Below are 22,859 nucleotides of genomic sequence, written 5' to 3' on the forward strand. Positions count from 1 at the left end.
TTACAAAAATAAATTTTTTAGAGGTTTTATGACAGTTTAAGTAAGAACGAAACCTTCACATAAACTATGGTACACAACAATGTTCAAGTGGTTGCTTTATCTAGCTTTTACATAAAACATTCTGTCCCTCTGATTTTCTAAGACCTGTTTGATAGTTTCAGCATGCTGCTCAGATATTGTTTGAATGATTTTGGCCTTACCGCATTATGCTTAGAATAGTTTTCAGATTGTAGGTATATCAACTATTATAGTCAATATAGAGTTTCCCGGGAAAATTCTCATATAGATAAAAATTGAAACAGTACTGAAGAAATCGTTATTAAGAAGTAAAAAAGCTTCAAAAAATCACACGAGTGCTAAGGTTTTATATCGAAAATGTTTGTTTTTAGCCTGTAACTTTTGAAATGTTAGTTTTGCAGCTATTCTTCTGAGATGTTTTATTTTTACGAGAAAGCGTTTAGAAGTTTTTGAGGTTTCGGAAAATGTCATACGTCGAAAATATCGAATTCGGACATATTTTGCTTAAACGGTAGATTGCATATAGAAGCGTTTGAGGTAATAATCGTATTTTTATTGTTTGCCTATCAGAAAACATAATTGTTTTTCTAACATTATTATGTTTTTGTTTATAATACTGGTAAAGTTAGAAACAATTAATTTTTTCCTATCTCAAAATGAAATGCTGTTAAAAAATATTTTAAGTCATATTAGTTATAAACGATAGTTCGACTCTCTCAACTTAAGCAGCACATAACAAAGTATGTCAATTGTTTATATATACAAATCTACTTTTTTATTAAGTGACAAATCTACTTTTATTCAAAACTACTTTTTTTATTAAGTTAAACTGGTTCGAAAAATATTCAACTTTATAAAATTTGGTCCAATTCCCAAAAATGATCTCTCTTATTTTTTTCGTAAATGACAACATTTTCGACTTGAAGTTAATATGTGTTTTAAAATTCTCAATATATTATTTCTAAAACATATAGTTCTAGAGCCTCAAAATGTAAAATTTGAACTTTAAGTACTAAATATGTTAATATGTAAGAAAATAAATTCAGAAAACCTTGAATATTTTTTTGCTGGCTTGGGATGTCTGCAAACCTTTGACAGTGCCTTAGTTATGATTTTCTGAACTTTTTTACCAATATTCATATACTTAAACCTAAGTTTTAATATCAGAATTTAATTTATTTATACTACAATCAATTCTAGGTCTTAAAATTGAATGTTTAATGAGCTAAAATAAAAAAAGGAGGCATAAGTCTGAATAAACCTTATTATCTTGTTTCCTTATGCAAGTGATATAGTGACTTACAACTTTAAACCATTCCTATGTGCGAGTATTATTCTCAGGGATAGAGAGGACCTAAAGATTTAAACTGAATCTGAACTTCTTATTTAAGAAAGCCCTTTTGATGAGAGAATTTGGAGAATTTTTCGATTCCTCCCAAGAGGCAGTACCAGTGGAAAACTTTAGAGGGCATATGTAGGCATCGAACCCAAGACTTCTGGCATGACGGGTAACGTCTTTATAATATACACTGTTCGATTTTGTTGGACTTTTTTTCAATTGAGGACCTTGGACCTAAAGGGGAGTAAGTCTTTCAAATGGGGTGGCGCAACAGTCCGTTGTGAACCAGGGCCTAGTGACTTACAACCCTCAACCATTCCTGTGTGCGAGTACTGTTGTCAGGAAAGGAAGGGACCTACAATTTAACGGCTAGTTTGAGAAAGCACTTTTTCATGACAAGAATTACTCTTGAAGGATTTGTCAATTCCTCGCAAGAGGCAGTACCCGCGAAAATTAATTTTTTTAAATTAAGATGGCACAGGCAGGGATTGAACCCAAGACCCCTTGTATGACAGTCCAACGCACTTTTTTTTTTTTTTTTTTTAATTCATTTTTTATTAATTCATTCTTAAACCTATCTTAAAGCTAGACAAAAATTCATAAAACTAGCCTAATTATCCATAACTTACAACTAACTTAATGGTCCCATACGGACACTCTAAGTTAAACTATAACACTTAAAACTAATGCCTTTCGGCCCTAAGTCCAACGCACTAACCATCATGCCACGGGTACGGAGTAAGTCTTTGTCAACTTATTTTCAAAAATCAAAATAAAACTCTTCGACATATCTTCTATTTCATGAATGTTTTAAAAGTGACGCAGTCATATTTTATGAAGTATTGTTATTATTTTGATAATATACCAATTTATTTTTGTAGAGGTATTTGGTGTCTTAAAGCCTTCGTGATCGTTACCAAACAGCGGTTGAAGTGTCTCACACATTATAATCAATGAGCGCGACCAATGTGAATGCTCAAACAGTGGGGCGGCCGGCGTTTAGTGGAGAGGGGTCTGGTCGTATACCAAGACTTTTCACTGATAAGTCCAGGTTTTGTCTACATTCACTAGATGGACTTAGAAGAGTGTGGAGAAGATCTGGTGGAAGATACAATTCAACTACAGTTGCCCCGTGGGAACATTTATAGAGAGGTAAGTCATGATGTGGGCAGGAATTTCCGTACACGAAATTAATGCATCACCAACATTTTGTAAGGATATGTGGTTTCCTTCGCATCATTTATTGGTGAACATTTCTTGCTAGTGCAAGACAATGCGAGACCTTACGTTGCCAAATGCGTTACGGACTACTTAAAAGAAGTAGAAATCGTTGGATATGAATCCCATCGAACACATTTGGAATCTTTGCAGAATTTTGTGCTGCCCTTCCTTAGAGTCACTAAGTGGGCTGAGATTTGATCAGATTGAGGAGTGGGATAGTATGGACGACGTGATCGTAAAAAAAGCTTTGATACATATTAGGGTAAGCAATACGAACTACCCAGTGAATAATAACTCATTTATTTAATTTTTTATTTAAATGGTTGTCACATTTTTTATTATATACATAAATAAATAATATTACTATTAACATAAAAAAGAGGCTGGGATGCGAACCACACTGATAACTTCCCATCCCGTCTGTTGATTTGTCTTGCTTAAAAGTTTGTCTATATGTACTCGTATCAATTTTTACCAAATTTGAGTACTATTTTATGTAGATTTAATTTTTTATGAAAAAACAGACTGTTGGATTTTTATATAAAAATTACTGACTACCGAAAACAATAATTTTTGTGAAATAAATTAAGTTTGAAGCCACTATTTCTAATTTTTGTAAAGATATTTGATTCGAAAACCAATTTTTACCAACTTTTATCATTTTTTTTTAGGTTTTTATTTTTTGTAAAAAAACTGTCAATTCGATTTTTCTCAAGAATTTTCAAAATGTTAAAAACAATATTTCTTATAAGTTAAAATAAGTTTTAAGCCTAAATTTTAAGTTTTTGAAAAGAAATTTGAGTCGATAAGCAATTTTTACTAACATTGAGTAATGTTTTTTATAGAATTTTATTTTTTATAAAAAAAAAAACTGTCAATTCGATTTTTCTCAAAATTTTATGAGATGTCAAAAACATTATTTTTCGTTGCACTAAATTGTTTTGAAGATGAAATCATATTTTAGTCGTAAAATTTTGGAGGTAAAAATTTTTTTTTTTTTTCAGTTAGATGGATTTTTTTCAAAAGATGTAGTTCTTTGATATCACGTTGCATTAAAATTTAATTCAAGTCTCTAGCGTTTTTTGTTCGTAAGATATTTAGGGTTAACCAAAATGTTCACCTTTTTTTCAAACTGCTATGGTAAAAAAAACACCCACGCAATTTTCTTGAGAGCCCTTTCTGCATCTTTCTGCCTTATTATTTGTATAACAAAATTTATTTGAAGTCGGTATCTCTTCTGGTTCTTGAGCTATGGACGACTAAAACACACGCACGCACAGACATCTTTCTAAAAATCTTTTATTTCGACTCTAGGGACCTTGAAACGTCGAGAAATGTCAAAATTTTCAATTTGACAAATCGGACCCATTACAATAACTTCCTATGGGAAGTTAATATTTGAAATTATTGCAAAATTTAAAAGTGCGCCACTTTTGTAACTCAGTGTATATTAAACAAAAGGCAAAAAAATGATTCCAACCAACAATTTCCACTAAATAGACCCTCTCTATGGATGCATTGACTTCTATATAATAACGTGTGGTTTTTTCTAGTCCCAGATGCTAGTTATTAACGAAGTTGTCAAGATAGATGGGCACTTTGTCAAGCTTTTAAGTAAGAACAGCTGTCAGTATCAAAGTAACCCATGAGTTAAAAAGAAACCACAAAATGGCCTATCCTTTACTTTGTTTCACAAATGCATTAGGGCCAAACCTTCAATATTTATTTATATGATGAGTAACATCAATTACAAAAACTTTGTATTAATTTATTATTGCAAGTTAAAAGTTTTAGAGAGTTTTCAAAAGTTTACTACAAAAATAACATTAATTTGTGGCTTGCACGAATTCTTACTTAACGTTTGTATAAAATGGCGCGATTCTGTATTGTTTTGAAAAACTATTTCGAAATAACCTGCATATTCACATCACCTAAAATTATTATCCTTAACCTTAAAACTCATAACTATAGCTTGCTTTGCTTTTGTTCATAAGTTGATAAAAGATTTTAAAACAATAAACAAACATTTGCGCAAGCTGGTAATTTTTTCTTTCGTTAAGTGAATAAATTTTGATAAAAACTGTGGTGATGAACAAAGAAAATAATAACCAGCAGCCATTAATTTTGCCTTGAGTTGTTTGTATACCGATAAATATACGATTAAGCACAAGGATGTTGTTTGGTGTTATTGCAGCTGTTGCATATGTTATGATAATGGAATGGCGGTTGTTTGCATTTGCCTTTGCCTTTGCTTTTGATTTTGCCTTACGCTGCTTTTGTGAAGCCTCGGGTCAAAACTTACATTACATCGCTAAACTTTCTCCTACAGATATACAGATGCATTAACAGGCAAAGCATCATACAAACACACAAACTTGTAATATTGAGATTATATTCCACGTTCTTGTATCATGTTGACAGATTTATGAACCTTCAATGTGAAAGCAGTCAGTCTTGTCCTCCAAGCCGACCACCGTCACGCCACGCTGCTCCCCACCGAATGACCACTAAAACCAAAATTTTACGAACAGTGATCTGTTGCGAAATAATACCCCAGCCATCATAGCAATAGCGCTATTCCCTTTCCCAAAATCATGTATGCTGTATAGCAGAGTAGCAGCAGGTCCTTGCACAGTTTAGCTATAATTTAGAACATTTAACTTTTTAGATTGATGTCGGACTGGGGCTGGGGTGACGCACTTTGTCAATGCCACAAATTGAATTCAGATCCAGATGGCTGTGGGCTCGAAATTCAATGGACGGTGGCCAAATGCACGAAAGGTCGGTTACACTCAGTAGACCAAAGATGACGAGTCTTGTGATGCTATAGAAACTACCACCATATAGCGTACAATACAAAGTCCCATGTAAACTGGCCTCATTATCACGCTGGAATGCTCTCGTTCACAAATGTACGGAAGGCCGACGACGACAATGACGAACGACTGTCGACGACGACGATGTCGATGTCGACAAACGCCTAAAGGACACTACTTTTCCGACCGTACTTTTCCACCCCACTTCATATAGAATTGCGTTTCTGCCCCAAATGTGCTTGTAAATTGATTGATTATTATGTGAAACGTGGGCAAATTGTGTCCAAAGGGCCTACCGGAGTGAGAAGAAGGTGTTTTACAGCTTCCTGTGCCATTGCCGGTCGTTCGGTTGTCGGTAGGTCGGTCGGTCGCAGGGGCAGTGGGCTATAGAATTTTTCCGTGCAACCAGCATTCCAGCCCTAGAACTAATATATACGTTTACCTCTCCCTAACCTATAGCCATTCGTCTTTTTTGAATGAATTTTCTGGTCCAGTGTGTTGATGGATTTTGTTTGAATTTCGTGAATACAGCACAGGAAACAGCTGCCGGAAATCCATTAGGTACTTGTTTTCGAGTTTTCATTTTTTGGTCAAGAGAAAGAGAGAGCAAAGCCATCGCCAATGCCAGCGCCAGTGCCTGCCGACCCGTTTTGGCCGGCTATAGTCGTCCGTGCGTTCAGAATTCAGGGTTCAGGTTTCTGGATACTGAATACTGGATACTAACTAGTAACCGGGATATACCATAGCTTACTGTAAAGGATCTATACACTGTATGTATAGAAACAACAAAAAAGCATAGATGTTGGTTTTAATTTGTCGGCGGCTTCGAACTCGAACATCATGTTGTGATGTGAAGCTTCTATACACAACACACTTCTTATGAGTGTTTGTCGATTTTTGTGTTCTAATGGGTTTATGTGTGCATAACTATATACATATAAACACAAATTCAATATACCTATATATGTATCAACAGTATTTTGCCAGGATAGCTATATGTACACATATATTAAACAATTGAAGTGTACAGGACTACGAGTATACTTTGGACCAAAATTCCAGGGTAAAACCAATTACAACTTTGTTAGAGAATACACTCTTTTGGATATTGCTTCGTAATTAAGAAATATGACTGCAGGGCCGACCAAACCTATACCTTCTATTAGGTTAGGGCGATACACAGGGGCCGGGTGAGTGGAAGTTTAACTTTTCGGGGTGATATAAAACTTTTCGATTTGCTGTGTATTTTGTGTGTATATATTTGTGTGCATGTATAAAGATGATGTATGGTGTATATGTTTGTGTGTTATACTACTCGAACTTAGTTAACACCATTTTGCTGGTCATTTTGATTAAATTGTTTCCCATCATATCCTGATTCGCATCGTCATCTTGTAGCTAGATATATACGAATATAGCAGAATAAGGATATTTTAGTGGGAGCGACAGGCAGCAGACACTTTTTTAATGGAAACGTAGTGACAGCTAAATAGACTGACATAACAAGAATGATGAGAAATTTGTACAATTTGCATGCAAATTTGAATTTATGTCAATATATGTACGAGTAAACGAAAATATAGTTACCTAAAACGTAAGGCAATTTGTGTTTGATGATCAATATTTAATGAATACAAATAGACAAAGTTTTGTTTGTTATTATAGTAATGTGCTGTTATTATTACTTCCGCTCAAAATAACAACATATAATATTTGGTTAAATAAATCAAACCGTCACTATAATTGAGAGATGAGAAGAGCTAAGCTATGTTTATAGGTATTCATTACTTTGTTATGACTTTCCATAACGGAGAAAGGAAACAAGGAGAAGGTCTTTGATGAAAATTTTAAGGAAACTGCATGTCCAAATAAATTTTGATTGGTATGTTAATGCGTTGCATGGACTCGGGAACGATTCAACCGATTTGGGGGTTAGTCTTAAAACTAAACTGAGATCATTCATACATACATCCTAGGCACTCAGTGGTAAGAAGAGTTTAGTTCTTGCTTTGGAATTGAAATCCTGAGGCTTACTGTGACTGCCATTGTTAAGGGAAAAACTAAAACAATCAAGTTACATTTCTACTTTAAGAAAAGTGTATACAGAATAATAAATTGTGTCAACCTTGTGTGTTTCTTCTATTTGGGTCTATAAGCTGCTTTTTAAATCTTTTAGATTTTATACAGTTCCTCCCTTAGAAATATCATACAAATTTATAGTACATAATACATTGTTTGAAAAAAGATACAAAAATATTTAATTTTTTTTTTGTGTATATAAACGTTTAAAAAAACAAACTGTTCTTTGACTAATTTTAATGCTTTTACAATTGTAGCAATGAATTTAATAGTATTTTTGAATTGGACTTTAATTTTTGTAACGTCGGAATGAGGTGATTTTAAACGAGTTAAACTATAATGTGTGATTTTAGTTCTGTCTTAGACCAAGTTGATTTTTTCTTAACATTGTTCTAAGGTTTTGGATGTTCAAAATGTATACAATTATGGCCAATATTTAAAAAATATGCCTAATTTTTATGTTTTCCTAATTCAAAAAAAATTGTAACAATTTTTTTCAAAAATACGAAATATTTTTTCGAAATTGTTGAATTAAGAAACCAATCCAGGTTTTTTACCAAACGGATTGTACCTTGGTTGTTCATATTCAATTCAGCTACGCAAGACCTCTTAGGTGATACTAGTTCCGCCACAAGTCGTTGAAGCCACACCGTATCTCTTACAGCTTGAGATGCAGCCACATATTCAGAATCGGTGGTTGACAACGTCACGCACTTTTGTCTCTGTGATGCCCAGGAAACAGGTCCACCTCCATATATTAAAATGAAGCCAGAGGTAGATCTCCTTGTGATTGCATCACCAGCCTAATCGGCATCACTGAAACATATTAAAGATGAATTGTTAGGTTTTTCTTAAAAACTATACCCTTTTGCTTGAGTATCCTTTTGAATGCATTCACATGCATTTGAGAGGGTGCTTCTAAATACCGGGATACAACTCTACCGCTGAATACATGAGACAACCAACTGCTTCTTTATATGGATATTTTATTTCCCTTTGAGATAGATCGCTTTCACATCCAAGACTTTCAGTTGGTGTTGAAATTGGTTTGCTGTCACTTTTTAACACTGGTTCTGCATAAATTGTTTGGCTGACATGAATCTCCCCACTTGACCCCCGTAATAATTTCATACCTAAGAACCACTCAGCAATAAGCCCATCATCAATATAGATTGTCAATAAAAGAAGAATATCACAGCAAATTGTTTCCAATGAAGACACAGGGATCCATTTTAGAAACTCTTAAGTTGAATTTTTTCAGCACCTAAGTGATCTTTTAATTCCAACACCTGGAAGCTTACTTTAAGCCGTAAAGGCTTTTCCGAAGCTTACACACTCTACCAGAACTATAATGGAATCCAAGAGGTTGGTGCATGTAGATGTCTTCATTCAAATTGACATTTAAAAATGATGTCTTAACATGGAAGTGATTAAAAGATAACTTTTCGCAAGCTGCAATCCCTAAAACTGTTCGAATTAAAACAAATTTTTCCACAGGACTGAAAGTTTCAATATAGTGGACAACATATTCCTGTGTAAAACCGCGAATCACTGGCCGTGCCTTGTACTTCTTTCGCACATGCGCGTCCAGATCCTTGATCTTAAATACCCTCTTCTTATCGATGACCTTTCTATTCGTTGGTTGTGGAACTAAGTCCCAAGTGTGGTTTTTAAGAAGACTTTTCATTTCGTCTGCCATAGCTGCTTTCCAGTGACGCGCATCCTCACAAGACACTGCTTCCTTGTGACTTTCTAGGTCACCTTACACAAGAACAGCATGTTTTCCTGCAAAATTAAGCATACCTGAACTCTTCCAGTCCTTTGTGCTACGAAGTTTATTTGTATATGAAACATCAACCAGAGCAGCATCCAAATCCACTGATTCAAAAACCTCATCTTCTAGGCTTACTTCTTGGGATCCGGTTCAAATGAGCTGTTTGTACTCTTACACCGCTATCACCAGCCTCATCGTGCAAACCATTAACGTAATCATTATGAATGTTATCGTTATGCGTTTCATCTTGACTCGTATCATGCATATTATTATGCTTATAATCATGCATATCACCATCCAAATCATTATCTGAGTCTTCATTCAATCCTTTGGATTTCAGGTTAGTTTCTACAGACGTTGGAAACTCAAATTTCAAAACTTTTTCTTCAAATTCATAATTATTACATTTTTAATTATTAATTTTCATTTTATTACGGCCAAGACACTATTTTGACTTAGTCTTTCTTCCACTGTTTCATTGGACAGTCTTTTATACAAAGTGTCCCGAAAATTATGCTCCAAACTGTCATTTAATGCACAATGGAGAATTATTGTGACGAAATACAAATTTATTTAACAAAACTGATGTATTTTTATTTGGTTAAAAACCATTTCTGTGCGGGTTCTAAACAGTATAACTTTCGATTTAAGATTATCTTTTGCAATATTCATACCGTTTAAGAAAGTTTTAAATAAAGACAAAAGAAAGAAATGATATAAACAAATAATAGTAAATCGTAAAAATTTTTCTTTGCATACTACTTTAAAGATTAAAGCGCAAAATAAATTTGATCAAAATTTGTCTTACAAAATTAGGAATGTCCATCAAAGTCAAATCTACGCTTAAGTCAAAAATCCAAATCAAATCAAATGGAGTGGCGCAACAGTCCGTTGTGAACCAGGGCCTAGTGACTTACAACTCGCAACCATTCCTGTGTGCGAGTACTGTTGTCAGGAATGGAAGGGACCTACAATTTTGGGCCGAATCCGAACGGCTAGTTTGAGAAAGCACTTTTTCATGACAAGAATTACTCTTGAAGGATTTGTCAATTCCTAGCAAGAGGCAGTACCCGCGAAAATTATTTTTTTTAAATTAAGGTGGCACAGGCAGGGATTGAACCCAGACCCTTTGCATGACAGTCCAACGCACTAACCATCATGCTACGGGTACTACAAGTCAAAAATCCATATTTGCAAAAAATAGGTCCCATTTCACGAACACTGAGTAAAAATTTTGAACTTTGAGTTTTTGCAATTCATGTAATCTGATTTATACTCAATACGAGTACGTCCACAGGTTTTTATAAAAGCCCACCTCTGTCTATCAACTCCTACTCTCATCTCCCGTGGTGAACATCAAGTGCCTAGTACTTCAACTGGAAATTGGGTTCCAATCTTAGTGAACTACTTATAGGACTTCTATTACATATTTGAAGCCTAGGCCTGTAAGAAGCGCTTATGGAGATTCTCGAACTTGGAGTTAGATAAAGGTACTCTTCCTTCAGGTTGAAGATCGTGCGCCGAAGAATTATGGGAGGCCCTAGACTGCTATAAAGCAGACATCACCGCCATCCAAAAAATACGATGGGATGGGTCGGCAAATAGGGGATGAAAAACTGCGATATTTACTATGGTGACTGCTACCAAGAAAACCAACAGTGCTTATTTCGATGGTGCTCTGTCATTTGAGCTAGACTTAGGCAACAAATCTTCTTATCAACAAGCGCCTCATGACCGTTCGCATCTAGGTTTAATTGGGCAACATTAGCCTAATGCAGAAAAGAATGATGACATCACCAAATATACATATGTTCTTTGAGCTCTTAGACAAAACATATGAGCAGTGTTCTAGCTACGATATTAAAACTGTCCTGGACGATTTTAATGCCAAGCTAGGAAGGCAAGATATCTTTGGTGGAATAATCGGGAAAAACGACGCTAGACACGCTTCCAGCATCATGGATGTCGGAACTTTCCGACGAGCTTACATCGACTGGGACCACTACCTCGCTGTAGCCAAGGTAGCACTTCGGGTTTCCAGACCCAATTCAAAACAGGGAGATGCTGGTAGAAGATGCAAGGTTGAACGGCTACAATCGCAAGAGGTCGCTAAATCATTCTCCGACGGAGTTACAAGTAACCTCTATCGAAGTTCTCTGCCGCTAACACAATGTATAGAGAACTAGTGGCAACATTGCGAAAATGCAATCAGAGAAGCCACCAGTAGAGCAAAATTGTCAAGCAGCCACCAAGAAAGAATCTCTGGTTTAAGAAGTAATGTCGGCAGGCAGATAGAGCCAAACAACAGGCACGCAAAGCGTCGCTGCATAGAGAACAAGTTCGAAAGTTTTATGAGCAGGTGAAACGAAATTTACAGGTACATAAACCTCGAAGCGAAAGCTGCAAAGTCGAAAAATAAAACATCATAGTGGAACAACTTCTGCATACTGTATAACGGCTACGACGAACCGAATTCCGCTGTCAAGCAGGAGTTCTATCAACATAGACAACGAAAGCCAACAATTCCGTCCTCCCGCCTTAGTCGAAGTAAAAATTGCCATATCTAAGCTGAAGTCTAACAAAGCCGGTGGAGCTAATGGCTGGAGATAATTTAAGCCTTAAGTCGTTATGGAAAACTATTAACTGAACTTAATTTTAATTTTTTTTAACGAACTTCTATAGTAGTTTTTTGTTGTTGAAAATATTGCTAACAATTAAATTGCAGAAAGGGGTTGAGAAGGTAGGACGACTTATTAAATATCAAGGTCAAATTCATAATGCCAAATACGGCATAGGATTGTTTTTTTTTTGACTTATTTATATGTAAAACCCAAAAACCATATCATATTCTTGTAGACATTAAAAGTATATACTCCTAAAGATCATAACATTCAATAAGTTTATACAAACGACACAAGTTGTATATCAAGTTCCTTTTGGAGAAAATATTCAAACAAACTATGTGTATGTCAATTTTAGTTACTTAACTCCATAATATCTTGCTAAAATCACTTCTAATGGATGTGTGATATGCCCAAATGGGTTGAAATGATATTAATCTAGTCAACAACCGATTGTCCAAATTGCTTCAAAGATATGACCATCTTATAACGACCCCACACGTACATATCTTTCCCTCTAACTCTATCTATCTATCTGTATAATCCCCAATTTTGCCCCTTCCATAAGGAGCTCTAGCTAACTTAAATCAATGATGCATGACATCGAACCAACACACATGCATACTAACAAGGATATTCCTTTTCGTCCAGGTCACATTCAACATCACACACACGCGTCTCACATATGTATCCCTTAAATAGAAAATAATTCAATACCATTAGGATAACAACGTAAAGTTATATCGTGCTTGATATTGAAATAATTGGGTTACATTGCAACACGACTGACCCACAACTATATAGCCGTTATGTATGTTTGTAAGGAGAAGTAGTTAACGTAGTCATATTGTATCTATATATGTACCTCTAAATAAAGTCAAACATGCTACTATACTCGTATGTATTAGGAACCGTTTGTATTCTGTTGTGTAACCCCGTTCAAATCCATGCTTACGAGCAAATATGCAATGGTGCTCCTCCTGTTTGATTCAAAGCTCGAAATCTTAGCCTTTATTGTAGTCGGGTCGTGGACTTTATAAATCAAAGGAAATGACCTCCCTTCTTACGCATAATAAAATTGTTATGCACCACGTAACACTCTATGTGAAACTTATTCTTCTATACACTGATATTTGTCCTGATCTACGAGTTGTGTATGTAATAGAGGGGTTGATTATTATACCTACACACAGAACGAACGCAACGTTTTTATGGGCGGATGAGGCGGTCAATAATAATAATACTCGTCCTAGAAGAAAAAGACACTGTTCGGTCTATATAATATCGAATTGAATGGTAGCGCTGTTGCTTCTTCATTTTTGAAGCGTTTTTCTCTCTAAGCATAACAAACTAGGGTAAAATGTAAAAGTGTCAGATATGTTTTTGTATAAGCGAGTAAAATTTTGTCATCAATAAAAGAGCACAAAGTAATATTTGTCCGTAAAGTTTGTCGTTACTCCTTTGATTTTATTTTACAGGGTGTTCTTCGGATTTAAAATTTAAGTTTTATGGTTGATAGAGTCTAAGTAAATCCAATTTGGTGGAAAAAGTGGAGGCTTTGTGAATGTCTTCTATTTAATAAAGAAGATATTTTCAAGAAAGCATTCCTAAGTCTAGCTTTTATTTATCATTTTGAAAACAACTTGATTAAGTTGTAAGGATTTTTATCATGACGAAAACTATTATTTAGATCTCACTATAAAACAACAAGCTTCAATAGTAGGTTCTAAAAAAACGTTTTGAATGTTTTAAAATTCACCGCATATTTCAGTGGATTGGTCACAATATTTGAATCCGTAAGATATAGAATGGTAATCGAGGGCAACAATCTCTATTTAATCTCATCACAGTATTCAAAAACAACGAATATTTTCTAGTATCAATCAATAAAAAACTGTATCCTCGAAAACGCAATCACGGTTACGAAAGTTTTCACTGACATACTCTGCAGGTGATGAATAATAAGATCTCGTTGGTCAATTATGATCGAAAAATAAAACGATCATTAAACTTTTCTTGGAATGTTACGTTACACCGTCTTCGTGATAAAAATAATTTTGTTTACATCAATATCTTTCAATTATGGTCTTTCAAAAATATAAAAACACTGGTCAGCAAATGTACATACCTAAAAATTTAATTATGATTTTCTCAAGGTTTTTGATTTCTATTATTTTACTTCAAAATCAATCTATGACGTAAGGATCTTAAGATACATCTGAAATAATTAAAAAACTTATATAAGGCCTTTCGAAGCTACGTTAATTCATGACAAATTTTTTGTTTTCCCAATAAAATTTGTGAATGTTTTCTAAATTTACAATCACTCACTTGAATATAACGTTTAAAAATATTTAGTTTCTAATTTGTTTTTCACATAATCCCCATTAATTGGTAGTCTTCACCAACTAAACATAAAATCTAAAAGAACGCTGAAGCATAAATGCTAAAGTTCTTGACTAAAAAACGCTAAAAGATTAAATCATAGCCTTAAGTTTTAATATCCAATTTTTGAAAAGTTTAAAGCATCGTACGATATTTCGAGGTAAGATTTAAATTATTAAGGATAAGGTGATGTGTAAACATTAAAAAAAACTTAATTTTGTTTACCAGTGTTCCCCTACCCACGGAGATATTATTTTGGTAATGGGAGACCTCAATGCTAAGGTTGCCAGTAACAACAACGATGATAATGGTGAGAGGTTCATGGACTTCTGCAACGCCAATAGTGGTACAATGTTTGAATACAAACTGTGTCATAAAATAAGCTGGGTGCCGACGGATAGGCAAGCCTCTTCCAACCACATTGACAACTTCGCGATTAGTCAACGCTTTAGAAGCAGTCTCTTAAATGTCGAAAACAAAAGAGTCACTGACATGGGACTTGCCCGTAACCACCACTTAATAATAGCTTCCCTATGATTTCGTACAGCTATAGTTCGAAGATCCAAAGGAATAACACCAGCCCCCAAATTCAACATCCCCAGACTAAATGATTCCACGACTCGTCTACAACTCAAGGACCACCTGTTTTACGAAATGAGAACAGCACAGTACATGACGACATCGAACACCATTGAAATGCTGTGAAAAATGTTTTCATTTCAGGTGCTGACAGAAAGAAGGAAGCAACAACACTTGGCTTTCCGAAGAATCTTGGGCAAGGATCAACGAACGCAAACAGTTAAGGGCTCAAAAAACTACTGCACAAGGGGAAGAAAAAAATTAACTGAAGTCCTCGTACCACCTGAAAAAGAGAGAAGTTCACCGCAGTATGCGCTACCGTGACAAGCGTAACTACATCAACGCATTGGCGCAAGAAGCAGAAGATGCTGCAATCAGGTGCAACAGCAGACCGTTTAGAGAATAACCAAAGAGCTGACCGGTGCACACAGCTCAAATCAACACCTGGTGAAAGAAGTAGACGTTACTGTGCTAAGTTCGGTAGATGAGCAAGTCAGAAGGTGGAAAAAGCACTTCGCCTCGGTTTTAAACCGAGTGTTTGTAAACAAATGCAGCCGATGCCTTTTGAAGCGTCTGAACAAACTAATCCTCGAATCCGCACCTCCCGGTAAAGATGAGATTGTTACCGCTATTAAAGCACTTAAGAACAACAAAGCGGTAGGACTTCGTGGAATTCCTGCAGAGCTTTCACAAGCAGCGCCAACGTCATCAAGCGAACTGCTTCATCCCCTCATAAAAGAAGCCTGGACCACCGAAAACTTCCTCGTTGGGTGGAAGAGGGGAATTATCATCAAGCTTCCAAAAAAAAGGAGATCTAACAAAGTGCGAAAACTGGAGAGAAATTTGCGTTCTACCTGCCGTTGCCAAGATAGTAGCAAAAGTCAGAACGCAACAGAGAACACCTTAAAGCCACACTCGCTGAACTCTTCTGTATTAATCACATCAACACCCTGCGCATCACTATTGAACAGTGAGTTGAATATCGATCACCACTACACCTACCGTTCATTGACTTTGCGAAGGCCTTTAAATGGGTTAACAGGGAGTATATCTTGTTAATTTTATGGAGGAGAGGCATCCCAGGAAAAGTAATTGCTATTATTAAAGCAACATATGACGGATCCAAGTGTCACGTTCTTCACAATGGTAGCTTGTCAGATCATTTTGAAATCCAAAGCGGAGTCAGGCAGGGCTGTATTCTGTCGCCAATATTGTTTTTGTTGGTGATAAGCGATGTACTGCGCGTAGCTCTGACGAGTAGCGGAGGGATCCAATGGACTTTGACATTCTATTTAAAGCATTTAGATTATACGGACGATGTTTGCTTAGTCTCTCATAGGATCATGGATCTCCATCAAATGAAAACAAGTGTGGAGAGAGAAGCAGTTGTGGGGCTGATATAATAAATATTTCCTCGCAACCGGCTGAAAAAGTGAAGAGCTTTCAATACCTTGGAAGTATCTTCTCCATCGAAGGCGGGATCGAACAGGACGTCATCTGCCGCATTGGCAAAGTGAAAGCGGCGTTCGGTATGTTGTCGAAAAATTAGAAGAATAACTCTATCAGCTTAAGAACAAAGCTACGTCTGTTTCGCACAAATGTCATGTCGAATCTGTGCTTCTTTTTGGTGCAGCACTTGGAAGGTTTCTTCAGCCATTACAAGAAAGCTCCAAACCTTCATGAATAGATGTCTTCGTAACATCCTAAGGATTTTCTGGCCAGACCGTATATCAAATGAAGTCTTTCATAGACGGACTGGCCAGGAACCTATAGGGTCTATAATCCCAAGGCGTAAGTGGCAATGGATTGGACATACGCTTCGAAAAGGTAACGACTGCATTGTAGGCCAAGCAATGCAGTGGAATCCTCTCACACAAGAAGAAAGAAGAGCTGGACAACCGTGAAGCATATGGCGCACAACAGTCGAGGTGGAATCAGCGTCACTAAGTAAAAGTTGGAGGGAGCTGAAACACAACTCCGGAAACCGTTCACGATGGCGGGTAAGCGTAGAAGAGGCTCTATGACCCTTAAGGAGTTCCCAACGAAGTTAAAAGGTCTGAGAACTTAAGTAAGTAAGTAAGTGTAATTCGCAATTCACCGATACAGTTGTACTTGCTTCATTTTAGATAAAGAAAAGTCGAATGACATCGCCAGTCCAAAAATCGCACCAAACAGAACATCGTTCAAAATCTAGATTCTTTTCGACTTACACTTTAGAACTTTTCCGAGCCTAATACAACAACTTTTTATGCGACCAGCTGGGTCTTATCTGAGTTTTCAAAACTAAGGATCATCATCATGGTGCATCCCAAGAACCCGAATCGAAAACAATTGATTATTGATGGACTAATATGGATTAATTTTCTTCTTCAATATTTTTCTATTCTTGATATCACAAACTTGTCCCAATAGCTCAAATTCTGCTAACGTCTTATTAAACAATTCCTTTTGAAATACTGAATTTTGACCATCCAGAATTTTGTCCTACAGAATTTAAACATGCAGTATTTTAAAAACATTATTATGAACCATATTGTATTGAAACCCATTGAAAACTATATTAAAATCGATATTATGTGTCTTTTTATACTGATAGATTTTAACTCAAATTCGTTTAGTCAAGTTAAGACCAATAGAGTTCTCACTTAAAGTTTATTTTGAATGATTTAAAACAATCGAATACAGATTTAAAGTAAATAGATAAACAATTGTTAAAAAAAAACGAAGTAATTTTTAACTTTAAAACAACAAAAAAAAACTTTTTTTACACAACAGTTTATAAATGTCGTTTAGGGCGCCCTATTGTCACAAAGTTGTCAAAATAATTTATTGAAACAGTATCGAACCCCTATGTCTCCTTCGAAAAAAAGCATAGGTCTCTGAAAACCATCATATTTTACATAAGATCATAGAGACATATGGAGCCTCTGTGACCTAAAAATTGTATCGATAAGTTAACAAAAAAAAACAAAACCGTTTACTTGGATTTCGATCCTTCTAGACTATTTACGATTAAGTCCATGACCTTGTGTTGTTTCTAGTTTAAATAATTTGTGTTCGTATTTTTCTATCACATCAGCATAATACTAATCCCCACATCACCATTAATTTTATTTATCCACCCTGTATAGAGAAAACACGACATAGAGTTAAAGTCCTTGTCCTCTTCCTTTGCCTTTGCAAAAAGGAACCTTGTATTTAATTTGTGCGTACGGGTATTTCCTCAATATACGGGGCGAGCAAAATTGTACTCCAAAAGTATCTAAAAGTGTGTGTGTATGTGTGAGTGTAAATGTGTGTGTGTTAGTGCGGTTCCTTATCGACAAGTGGGTATGATAATAATTCACAAGCTCAATGTTACACGAATAATTCGCTCGTAATTCTGCCCATCGTATAAGGATGTTATCCACTTCAAATTATTATAGTATAAGAATTCCTCGTTTCTTTTGCACCAAAAATAAAAATAAAATTTATATAAAATAAGAGAACGTTGCCATCTCCTGGATTTTCACCAGTAAAATGCGACACGAAATATAAATTAAGATAACAATATACCCATAGCCCTGTTCGCCTTAAATTGCCATTACGCTGAAGGATAATAGTACTTTAAAGTGATGCCGTATGATTCACTCGGATAAGGCAATAGGAAGGAGTTCTCTCTGTTTTAGGGAGCTATGATATGGTGTAGCGGAAGGGGTGGTAGCGGCAGCGGCGCGGCGAGGCAAAGTGTAGAAGAAGAACGAGAAATGCCTAACGCATAAGCTATACGTTATATTCGGTTTGGCCGGATATCGCGCAACGGGGTGAAACTGAGGCACCTGTTTCACTTTTTTTTTTGTTAAAGGACGAACTGTCTTATCGTTAAAATTGTGGGCTACATTTTCTTTGTATGGAGTTCTGCAAAAAGAATGAACGAAAAAATTAATACAATTTATATGAGTTTGCCTTTTTATGGCAAAAGAAATGAGCCGGCAGCGTAGATGTGTATAATTTTTTTTTTCTCTCAATTCAGAATTTTCTGAAAATATCTGAATCGATAGTTCTCCTCAGAGGCAGATACCTATGTGTTTTGTACGTCGTCCTAGGTAGGCAAATTTACGTAGGTATACATTTTAAATTTAAAAATATGTACTCTGTACATTTGTATATATAGAAAAAAGAAACGAAAATAATAAATCGAAAACAGCAAAGCTCAATGAAAAACGATTTAATTTGAGTTCAAAATACCTTTTTTTATTGGCCCCTTTCAATTAAGGACTTTTTTCAAAAAGACCAATTTTCGTTAACAATATGTGAATATTGACCTACAGGTATAATTTTCCATTCATGGAACTCTATAGAGCAGGACTTTGGGTATCTATAAATGAAATAATTGCTTTCAATATTGTATATTGCCTTGTTTTGGCCAACAATCGTCTGATGATGGTTTCGTGCTATCCCAACTTCTGTTTCTTAATTGAAAACGTCATGGGGTGTTTTAACAAATACAACAAAAAAGAAATAAATAAGAAAAAATAGCAAATTCACGTGACCCCAGGAGTTATGTAGGTGGGCCTTTGGTGCACGCCAGACCAACAGTTGACTCCTACTATACTCAATGATGTAGTGGCGTTCGTTAATAAAACATCTGCTGAAGAAACTAAAGATAAACACAAAAGAAGGTTCAGGATATTTTTATCATCACGGATGGGAAAACGTAACAATAAGATGTATCAAGATTCTTCATTTTTGGACTTTGAATTTGATGGATTAAAGATAGTAGACTGAAAATAGTCATATTCAACCCTGAATGACGGCTGATTATCTGGGTGGTTCAATAGTTTAATTTCATTCAATTGAAATTTTTGGTTATTGTGAAAAACTCAGTTCCTAACTTTTTAATGAAATCAAATCAACAAATACAAAGTATCTTAACATAGTTTTTGTCTTCTTCTAAGTTTGGTTTTACATTAAGAAGTAGACAACATTTTCTCAGAAATTTGCAATAGCAAGAACCTACCAATATGGGCAGTTTTATTAGTTTCAAGTGGAACAAGTTATTTAGATTTCTGTTGATAATTTATAGTTTTGGTTAACTAACAAATGTTTTTTTAACCGCATTAACATCAATTAGGCTGTCAGCAGAGGTACGCCACGAGATGGTGTCCTATCCCCTGTCCTCTGGAACTTAGTAATACATGAATTACTGATTACTCTAGAAAGAGACAGATAGAGAGTGTTTGCTTATGCGGACGATGTTGCTATTGCAGTAACTGGTAAACATCCCAATATACAAAAGAACTCCTACAAAACGCTTTAAATAAACTCATCAGATGGGCAAATCGTTGTGGACTAGGCCTTAACCCACAAAAAACCGACTTTGTCCTCTTCACAAGAAAATATAAAGTCCCACTCATTGACCCTCCCCTCATAAACGACGTACCACTTAAATTCTCTGAAGAAGCAAAATACTTGGGTCTCATTTTGGATAAGAAATTAAGTTGGAAACCTAATATTCAAGAGAGAATAAACAAGGCCACAGTAGCCCTGTTCTCCTGTAAAAAGGCCATTGGTAATAAATGGGGCCTACAGCCCCGCATTACACAATGGCTATATATATCGGTCATAAGGCCGATCCTTACTTATGGAGTAGCGGTATGGTGGACGGCGCTAAATATAGCGCAAAAATCGCATGCCTGTGTATGGGAAGAGCACTTCGCTCTACCCCCTCCGCTTCACTTGATGTTCTGAACTATCTAATACCGCTGGACATTTCCAGCAAGCAAACGGCTGCTAATACAGCCATACGGCTTCAAGCCTCCTCTCTGTGGATCAATAATGGAATTGGCCACAGCACTATTTTGAACTCGTTCAGAACTATAAACAGTAATATTGACTACACCATACCCCATTCTCAGTTTAATAACTATAGCTTCAAAGTGACTATACCTCCCAGGTCTTCTTGAGAGACTTTTATACAGATGGATCAAAAACGGAGGATGGGGTTGGTGGAGGCTTAAACTCCTTTCATCTACACGATCTTTGTAATGTGTTCCAAGCTGGCTATAAAGGAAGTCCTATCATGGCTTAGAGAAAACTTTATATCAACTAATGATATACGCATCTTCTCGGATAGCCAAGCTGCGTTAAAGTCCCTAGACTCTGTCTCCACTAACTCACTAACAGCCCTAAATTGTCGATCATCTCTTACGAAGATGGCTACACACTTCCACATTCACCTTTTCTGGGTGCCGGGCCATATAGACATTTCAGGAAATTGCAGAGTTGACGAACTTGCAAAAAGCGAAACAACTTTACTTCTGCTGGCTCACAATACTAGCATAGGTATCCCCTTAGCTACATGTAAACTCATGCTAAAGCAACATACCATAGAGGAAACAAACTTCAGGTGGAATAACACCACCACCTGTTTAGCGACAAAATTAATTTGGCCTAATCTTAGAGCCACGTGCTCAAAACAATTAATCTCTCTGAGTAGATTGCATATTAGCTACGTTATATGTGTCCTGACTTGGCACTGTTTAATAGGAAGGCATGCTATTCGACTTGGAGCCCCTGCAAATGATTTTTGTAGGAGTTGCATGGACGAGGAGAAGGAGGAGACAATATCTCATCTTATGCGCACATGCCCTGCCTTATCACAAAGACGTAGAATCTACTACTTCAACGATACCAGCGATCTTAAAAATTCTGACATTATTTGTCTCCTACGCTTCATTTGGAGCTCCAATTGGTTCGACGAGTTAAGCTGATGAACTGATAACTTCCCATCCCGTCTGTCAATTTGTCTTGCTTAATTATTAGTGAATTTCTCTTAAAAAATTTAAAATTACCAACAATATTTGTCATATAAAGAAATAGTTTTGTTTGAAATTCTAGCTATCCGCTAAATATATTTTTAGTCGAAAACAAATTTTTACCAATTCAGTAGAATTTCTTAAATTTTTACAAATTGGATGAAAGAAATTAATTGGAGAGATATCAAGAACCGAACATCAATTTTTAAAAAATTTGCGTACTATTTCTTGTAGATTTTATTTTTTTTTATGAAAAAACGGAAGGGCGGAACAATACCTAAAAAGTTTAAGTACTGTTTTTTTAGGTTTTTTGTTGGTAAAAAAAATGTCAATTAGATTTTTCTCAAAAATGTTGACAATAATATTTTTTTATAGAAAGAAGTAGTTTAAAGCTAATATTTCAAAGTTTTAAAAATATATTTGAGTCGAAAATACATTTTTACCAACACTTATTAATTTTTGTTTAGGTTTTTATTTAATGTAAAAAAACTGTCAATGCGATTGTTCTCTGGTGTTGAAAACAATATTTCTTCTGAGTGAAAATTATTATGAAGCCATAATCTCAAAGTTTTGAAAAGATATTTGAGTCTAAAATCAATTTTTATCATTTTTGAGTAATGTTTTTTTAGGTTTTTATTTTGTATAATAAAACTGTCAGTTAGATTTTTCTCAAAATTTTACCATGTAGCCTCATCCTAGTTAATCACTTTATATACCCTATTTAAATACTTTATTTTATATTTTAGGGAAATTCCAACGATAGTTTCTAATGGACCTTTCATTATATTAATGTTTAATGGGGGAATACGTACCTATTCACTGGAAGTCAACGTTTCCAGCTAAAAAACATCCACCAGCTTTAAAAAGCGAAAATCGATTCCAAAATATGTGTCCTCATCCTAGTTGTGGCAGTGTATGTTACCAGGCAGGTAATTAAATAAATAAATGTTTGGGTAAAGTTAAATAACTATTTTTAAAATGTAAGGAGTTAAAATCTTTAATGTAGTATATAAAACTATAACTAACTTTAGTACATCAGTCTACCATTCAGCCACACATTTGTTCGTACTGTGAAGAGATTTGCTCCTTAACCGCACTAAAAGAATGTTGATGAGAACTATTGATGCATTTATCTTTATTATTATATAAAATCTTTATGTTTCTTACGAGAAAATGGTTAATTTTAAAAATACCAAGTACCCAAAAACTCTAGTACTGAATATTTTGCAT

General features: G+C 35.3%; 1 long non-coding RNA gene across 1 annotated transcript in view; it reads left to right on the plus strand.

The window, feature by feature from the left end:
* LOC129952253 (uncharacterized) overlaps positions 1–22,510 on the plus strand; it is an 89,216-nt gene extending 66,706 nt beyond the window's left edge. The window contains exon 3 of the long non-coding RNA XR_008782286.1: positions 22,376–22,510. This is a non-coding gene — a long non-coding RNA (uncharacterized LOC129952253). The remainder of the gene's footprint in view (positions 1–22,375) is intronic.
* The last annotated feature ends 349 nt before the right edge of the window (positions 22,511–22,859 follow it).

The sequence above is a fragment of the Eupeodes corollae genome, chromosome 3 (genome assembly GCF_945859685.1).
Source record: "Eupeodes corollae chromosome 3, idEupCoro1.1, whole genome shotgun sequence".
NCBI lineage: Eukaryota > Metazoa > Arthropoda > Insecta > Diptera > Syrphidae > Eupeodes > Eupeodes corollae.